Source organism: Pyxicephalus adspersus, chromosome 2 (genome assembly GCF_032062135.1).
Source record: "Pyxicephalus adspersus chromosome 2, UCB_Pads_2.0, whole genome shotgun sequence".
NCBI classification, from domain to species: domain Eukaryota; kingdom Metazoa; phylum Chordata; class Amphibia; order Anura; family Pyxicephalidae; genus Pyxicephalus; species Pyxicephalus adspersus.
This window is the reverse complement of record NC_092859.1, coordinates 128,821,687-128,828,080: the sequence shown is the minus strand read 5'-3', so window position 1 is coordinate 128,828,080 and position 6,394 is coordinate 128,821,687.

Here is a 6,394-nt window from a genome sequence, read left to right as displayed (position 1 = left end):
ATTTGGTCTGGTTGTGCAATAGCTTAATAACATTGTGCTGGATTAAAATGTTTCTGTTGCAATAGGTATAAACAGCATGATTTTTAGTGTAAAGACCTGCTGAATCTTACCGCTGTGAATCTTAGGGCTCTCTTTATAAAAAAGAGAATCTGACATTCCCTGGTGGGAATCTTTCAGGTCCACATGTTTTATTGGCAGTAAATGATTTGCACTAGGAAATGTTTGAGCGAATGTCAGATTCCCTGCTTTAAAAATAGAGCCTTTAGTTTTATTGTACTTAGAGGATATTTGGAACTCACTGTAGACAAGGCTTGTGTCAGGTAGGAACTGTAGTGTGCGCATGTTGTCATCATTGTATTCTGCTGTCACTGGGGCTCACTGTACTGGAATAACTGCAAGTGTAGCATCCCTGCAAAATATGATTATATTGTCAGCCTGGTCATATCTAATACAAATAAAACTCTGTTGCTTGGTCAAAAAATGTAGCAAAGCATCACCTGTACAAGAAAAGGTTTTACACTCACCTGTGCCACTACTGGCTCCTGGGATCTTTCCCCTACTCAAAAGCTACAACTGCCAAATTAATCTTCCAGGAGTACCGGATTCCTGTGCACCTTTTCTATTGTAACATTACAATATCATAATCATTTCTTACATAAAGTTGTAAGGATTATATTATACCTTCAATAGTTCAATATATGCGAATTTAAAGGTACATAGTATAAAAAAAACTATTTTCTTATATATTAATACAGTATCTATAAAGGGTATAACAATAAAATTCCTTCATACACATTTGGACAGTTCACAGTTGATCAATATCCTTTAGCATTTTTCCTCTACACATTTCACTAACACAGCTTCTTCAGAAGAAACATCTATTGTAGTGCAGTACATTTACCAACTCAAATTACATGAATGATGAAATAATAAAAAACCATGATACCCATGCTTGGGAAAATGTTTCAGAGGAAAAGGGAAGAAGCAGGTGGAGGGGATCAATTCCATGTGGTGTGTTCATCACGAGTCTCCATCTACATATATTGCATGCTGCTTTCAAAATCTGCAGCAAAATAAAATGATTATAATATAAAAAATTTTCACACACTTAAAAATACACTTACCTTCAGCACAGTGGATCGGTCCGGAGGTGTCTTCCATCGGGTCCTGAGTCGTCCCGGTATCCATCTTGGAGCCAGTGTGCCGTGTGGGGCCATCTTCACCTCTTCTCCCTGGTTCTTCATCCTATGTCACCTGACGCAGGCATGAGATCGGGTGAAGTAGGTTGGAAAAAAAACTTGCCAGTCTTACTGTGCATGCGTGACAAATTTTTCTCTTCACGAAAATGCATCTGCGCATGCCCGAGATGCTCAGGCATGCGCAGAAAGAGCACCCAAGAACCTACCAGGATGCGTGACATAGGTATCGCGGGAGGCTTTGTGCTCCAAATTTTTTTCATTCTCGTTGTGCTCCCATTCATTAAACAAACAGAATTTTTACCTTACATAAAAGGTCTACCCTTTTATGTAAAGTGAACTACTTTAACGACTTCTCTGCAAGACTTTTCATATTTGTCTATAGGGCAATGTACCTGGAGAGACCTACAGCCACACATACCTCCCAAACCCTCCTGTTACAGCTGAACCTTTATTATTATTATTATTATTATTATTATTATTATTATTATTAATAAACAGGATTTATATAGTACCATCATATTACGCAGCGCATTAAATAGGGGTTGCAAATGACAGACTAATACAGACAGTGATACAGGAGGAGAGGACCCTGCCCCGAAGAGCTTACAAAAAAATGGGTTTTGAGCGCTCTTAGATCATTTCTACAGCAAGTCTAGACTAGTTCACACCTGATGTATAAAGCAAACCAGAGGTAATGCAGAAGACAATCATTGGGAACACAGAAACATCTGGAAGGTGTGTGTATTGAGGTTTTGTGACAAAGTGGGAAATACAATCTCATGACATTGATTAAGTGTTTCGAGTGCAGCTGTCAAATGTATACCCCAACCACCACAACACTCTATTGCACTGCAAAAGTTTCTATATATGACACATATTTTCATTTTTAGCAAATTTACAGTAATATGTTTTCAGTTCTCTGTAGTGTGCTGGAACAACACCCTGCATGGCTTACTTACTGCATGACTATAGCACAAATGTTTGCAAAGGGCAAACCCATAAGATAATGATATTTACACCAGAATTATTCCCAGCGTGTCAATGACTATTGATATATGGTCCTCTTACCTGAACATCCTAACTTATAAGGTTTATATTATTTTATGGCTTGATGACTGCATAACTAGATCACCTGCCCATACATTTTTGGCTGAACCTAGTTTCATTAATTGGCCTGGAAAGATAGCAGAAGGAAATATCCAATGTTTCATTATCTCAAAGACAGTTATTTCACCAGGAAAACTGTCACCTATAATAAATGCATTTTAAATTAGGTAAATAAAGGTTGCTTTAGCAAGAATTGTGCTAACTTTTTTTTAGCCAAAGAAATCCAGTGTGTATAAATTTAAATGCCCCTGGTTGGGTTCCAAACAGCTAACTTTGCCTAATTCACCTCAATTACCCCTTTTTTGGCCATTTTCTTTAGAACAGAGAGTTTCACATTTTCCCCACATGATCACAATGAAATCGAGAAGCTGCATTCCATGCCCTGAGTACCCTGAGTACTCAGGGCATGGAACCCATTCCCATTCCATGCCCTGAGTATGGTAAAAGCAAGCAGTTGGATGCAGAATGGTTCTAGATGCCATGGTCTTTATATTATTACACCAATGTACAGTACTGAATGGTCAATTGCTTGTTGTAAATATATACAATGACAAATACAAACATTATTCTAAAAATGTCAGATTACCAGTCTAAACCTGAGAGAATCCGCATGGAGACTTTGCTTGGTCAATATGGTTTACTGATCATATACAATAATAGAGCATAACAACAACACCCTAAATCAACATAAAACTTAATTCACAAAGCTTTACCACAAGTATAAATACATACATGTATGAAATGTTATTAGAAAAGAGTCTCTATTTCTACTTTGATCATACCAGTAGATGGCACTGTGTCCTGTGTAAACTATGTAACAAACGCTTGTTGTCAGTGACTTAATACATGGGTTTGTTACACACTTCACATGAGGATACAGTGCCACTGTGGCAAAAAACTATGTATAAGTTCATTTAAAATTACAAACGGGGAACATTTTTATTGATACTGTTTTGAATGTTAACAGAGGCAGCCAAATTTTGTGCCCTAGGTCAAACTCATACTCGAGTCAAAGCAGGTTTCCTGTACTCCCAGGTAAAAATACCTTGATTTATAATCAATTTTTATTTAAGTTTATTCAGTACTTATTAGACCTAGTACACATCAGTTTCTATTCTGTCTAGTATCTATCCAGATTGGTTGACCGCTGAATTTTTCAAAATGTTCTATAGGAAAGCCCAGTAAGTACCGGTAGCTGTTTCATTAATGTGAAGTCCAGGTGAATGATAATGCAATCTGCAATCTTGCAAGACAACATTTGGATTTTATCATTACAGAAAGTGTTTATATTTGTATTATATATATATATATATATATATATATATAATACCTTCTTGATAAAAATATTATGGTAAAACCTTATTATAGTAAGCCTTTTAAGGTTCAAAGTTGCTTAAAGTTAAATAAACCAATAAAAAGCCACAATGACATATTATTGATACATTTTAGTTGCAAACTTTAAAGGGTTTGGTTGTAATATTAACTTGATTCATTTCATTTTAGGAAGAAATTATGTTGTTGTTCAATGATGCAGACTCTTACTTCTCTTACATTGCAGTTCTGCAAAGTATTGAAGCCACCCCCACCTCACCCTATATAAACTGCTTTTGCAATACTAATTTCCTGAAAGTTGAAACTTAGATATGCCCTCAGCCTGCACTGTTGGAGTCCCATGGACCAAATGAGCAGTTTGCACATTAACATATTGTATATAATGATTAATAGACTATGCTCTAATTAATGAAAAGCTATTCTTTGCATAGGTACTAGTGGGGTGAGGGGCTAGAAAGTAGTATTGTACTGGTGTGTACTGTCACTGGAAGCATGTTTTAATGTTTTTATTCACTACAGGTTTATGTTAGCTTGGAAAGTTTAGTTCTGTATCTGCACATTTTCCATAAAAGGGCTAATACTGTTATAAAGAACACTTTTTTAATACAAAGTGTGACATAAGTAATGGTTCAAATGTATTCAGCCAAAGCGGTATATCTAAAAAAAAAAGTTTGTCACAACACAGTCTGCAAAAGCTCTGTGGTATAAAAATACAGATAATTTCTTAGAATGTGGAAGCGAGTTCATAGAAAGATCTGACAGCTCTTTATCAGTTTCATACAGAGAACTGCATCTACTTCCCTGAAAGCATAATGTGACCTTTAAAATCAGTGTGTACAATGCCTATACAAAGTCTATAATATATATATATATATATATATAAAATGCAATTCTTGACTTAAAATGTATAATAAACAGAAGAAATGCAAATGATGTATATATATTATAGATAGACAGCTTATGTTGGTTTTTATTTTAAAGAGTCTGTTTCACCCTTCCATTAAATTCTAAAGCCATCAGGAAGCAAAAGCGATATTACCCCATGAAAAGACACCCTGTGAAAGCCGCCTTACTATGTATAAACAGGTATTTTGTGACTATGTGTCAATATTGAATTGTACAGGGTGTTGTAAAATACACAGTCAGTTTCAGGCAGCAATGATTGCATGCCCATGATCTTTTCAATAAATGTTTCATAAGTGTGCTGCAATTATGTAGTCATAATTTTGTGCTGTTCTTTATGTTAGTTCCTTTATACTGGGGACTCACTTTTCCTTGACTTCAAAGCTACATTCCACCAACATTTATTCCACTGTATAATGAAGCTGTCACACTTACCTCACCCTCACTACAGCACATATGCATTTCTCATGCTCATGCAGGGATTTCTGACCCTTGGTGCGCCTGCTCTCCCAGGTTTTATCAGTTTTGCCGATCCCACTGGCCAATCAAGAAATAGCCACTTATTCATTCCTGGCAATTTAGCTAGCTTAGACACAGCACTCAGGGTTCCCGCAACGTGTCTCCAATACTGCTGAGCCCCCTAGCTCCTCTGAGCAGTTCCTGTACACCTGTTGGTTCTCAGGGCTAGCCATAGCGGCCCCTAGTGGCCCTTTCTCCCCAGGTGTGACAGAAGCTACCTTGGTCATTTAATATTTTCTCATTAAACAAAGGCACAAGAATTTGTGAAACTGAAGTTAGTAAAAGCCCCAAAAAACATATGCACAATCTAAATAAGAGGCACACAAGAGTATTTTCTGACTAATAAATGTAATAGCAGGAATCTTGTGTCCGTGTTAGGCAAGATGTTTGACTTCAAGGGCTAAGCATGGAGTACAGTTTGACCTTAAACATTAAATCAAAAGTTTAAATACTAGTTGATCATTAGAACTCTTCTCTCAATTTAACATTTTCCTCGCTACTAAAATATACTCATTCCTATAAATATAAGAGGGATGTAAATAGACCCCTGACTACATTGCTAATTTTAATTTATACCAGAAAGAATTGCTAAGTTGACCACAGGCAATATATGAGAAAGGTACAATAGTAAGCTATATGTATCACTGCATTTTGTCATCTATTTTTCCACTTAAATCTCTACACTGTCCTTCTTTTGTCCATTTTTCCCTGATGATGGTTTCCACCATTAACATCAACCTTTGGAAAAATCTAAATAGGTAGTTTCCCACTCCAAACTCTTTGAACCAAAACAGCAGACATCTGCAGAAGTCTATAAATGTTGGTAAGTAAACAGGAGAATGTCAAGTTGGACAAGTAATTAAAATATTCCCATCTCAGCAAAATATGCAGGACACTAGACAGCAGTGATTTAAACTACTATGGGTTGTGTAGAGCCCAACATTAAAAGTGGGACAACTGGTAGAATACATCCCACACGATATAAAAACATCTCTACATTTTGTCAGAAAGCATAAGCTTTTTTTAAATTGGGCATATTGGGTATAATAAATGTGTGTATTTGTTATAAAAGCTTTACAGTATCACTTATTAGCCATATACCATAAAACCAAGTTATATTATAGCAATATTTTGGTAATATTCATTCTTATGACATTTCGTGATATGCACCACATTTGTTGAGTCACTCACATTTAATTTACAGTCACTAAAGCAAACAATGCAACAACCTCCCTTTTTAGTAATATTGCAGAGCATTGGTTATCTTTATTTTACATTGTCATTGTGACAGTGGTATCTGTGGCTAGGGTTTGAAGACTCACATTAAGAGATGA